Source organism: Berghia stephanieae, chromosome 5 (genome assembly GCF_034508935.2).
Source record: "Berghia stephanieae isolate SIO BIC M18660-M18661 chromosome 5, UCSD_Bste_1.3, whole genome shotgun sequence".
Classification (NCBI taxonomy): Eukaryota; Metazoa; Mollusca; class Gastropoda; order Nudibranchia; family Aeolidiidae; genus Berghia; species Berghia stephanieae.
The window spans coordinates 57116545-57118662 of NC_088364.1; the positions used below are offsets into that span (position 1 = coordinate 57116545).

Sequence of the window (2118 nt, forward strand, 5' to 3'; positions counted from 1 at the left end):
ATGATTGATATAATTTAGTGATAACCAATCATCAAAATGTTTGTCTAAAAAACAACAATAAAAATATCCACAGTGACACCACAAGATGGAAGACTAAATGAAACAAACAAAAAAAAAATTTAAAAAAAATCAATCAACTCAACCCTTGTGTGATGTGTTCAACTCGTTTTTGAACGGCTTTTTCTGCCAGTTAATTAAGTAGTAATGAGTTGCTACTGCTATATAAGATTCAAGGTATAATATGCGAATCAGGTTGATTTTAAACTCCAACTGATTCCATTATTTTAAAAATTCACAGCTATTAAAACGCCCTTTTATACGTGGAAGAATAAATAGGGACAAAAATTAAATAAATAAATAAGGCACATTCAATAATGTAAATGGAGCTGATTTCTTGAATTACATTAAATATATATTAAACTTCTTTCAAATCTGCCATCTACTCGAAAAAGAATGTATACGTAGTTTAAAATGAAAGTTGAACAACACAATAAATTGACAACGATTAATATTTCTTGACATCGTTGGAAATGAAAAATTACCATTTCAGTACTAAAAGTGCACATATTTATTATAACTCATTACAACAATGAGACCCCATCAACATGAGTTATCACACATAATTACATGCTCCTAGAGAGTAACGTGCACTGAATTAGCGTGAAATAATCAATCATTATTCGTCACGTGGTAGTGAATAAAAAAGTAATTATAGATATGGTCGCCAAACTTCACTATCATTACATTTACAATGTATCGATCAAGATTACAACTAACTTATCCAGCAGCCTGCCTATCCATTTAATCATTTATCTTGATCACGTGAATATCTCCACAATTATCTATCCATACAGTCATGCATCCACACATATATCTTCACAATCACGAGAATATCTCCACAATTATTTATCCATACAGTCATGCATCTACACAATTTATTTCAAAATCACGTAATATCCAAGTATCTATCAACAGTCATTCATCCACACATCATATTATCTTCACAATCACGTGAATATCTCCACAATTATCTATCCATACAGTCATGCATCTTCACATCATATTATCTTCATAATCACGTGAATATCTCCACAGTTATCTATCTATACAGTCATTCATCCACACATCATATTATCTTCACAATCACGTGAATATCTCCACAATTATCTATCCATACAGTCATGCATCTTCACATCATATTATCTTCATAATCACGTGAATATCTCCACATTATCTATCCTATACAGTCATTCATCCACACATCATATATCTTCCCATTCACGAGAATATCTCCACAATCATCCATCGATACAGTCATGCATCCACACATCATATATCTTCACAATCACGTGAATATCTCCACAATTATTTATCCAGTCATGCATCTACACATCATATTATCTTCACAATCACGTGAATATCTCCACAGTTATCTATCTATACAGTCATTCATCCACACATCATATATCTTCACAATCACGTGAATATCTCCACAGTTATCTATCTATACAGTCATTCATCCACACATCATATATCTTCACAATCACGTGAATATCTCCACAGTTATCTATCCATACAGTCATGCATCCACACATATATCTTCACAATCACGTGAATATCTCCACAATTATCTATCCATACAGTCATGCATCCACACATATATCTTCACAATCACGAGAATATCTCCACAATTATTTATCCATACAGTCATGCATCTACACATCATATTATCTTCACAATCACGTGAATATCTCCACAATTATCCCTCGATACAGTTATGCCATGCATCGACACTGTCACTGAATATCTAATTATGCACATCATCAGTATGTGAAATAAGTTATAAATCAAATAAATGTCATCACAAATCATAATAACAAGCATGAATTCGCTCTTCTTTGGTTACCTAATAACATAATTCAACCAATTTTGTACACACATTTATAGCATATAGGGATAACATATCATACCATGGAACTACAATTTATCTCTTTTCACTCTTTCCTTCGCCTGCTTTTTCCGTTATGAGAATACTCAAAAAATGAAAATCCTCCATAGAATGACATATTTTGACATAAAATTGAATAAATGACACAAAAAGACCGATCTTAAAAATTG

General features: G+C 31.8%; 1 protein-coding gene across 2 annotated transcripts in view; it reads right to left on the bottom strand.

Annotated features, from left to right (window-relative positions):
• Positions 1 to 2008: 2008 nt before the first annotated feature.
• LOC144973284 (cadherin-23-like) overlaps positions 2009 to 2118 on the bottom strand; it is a 72566-nt gene continuing 72456 nt past the window's right edge. For both annotated transcript variants that reach the window (XM_078915544.1, XM_078915545.1), the window contains exon 31: positions 2009 to 2118. This exon is cut by the window's right edge and continues 1984 nt beyond it. The gene's annotated coding sequence lies outside the window, so the exon portion shown is untranslated.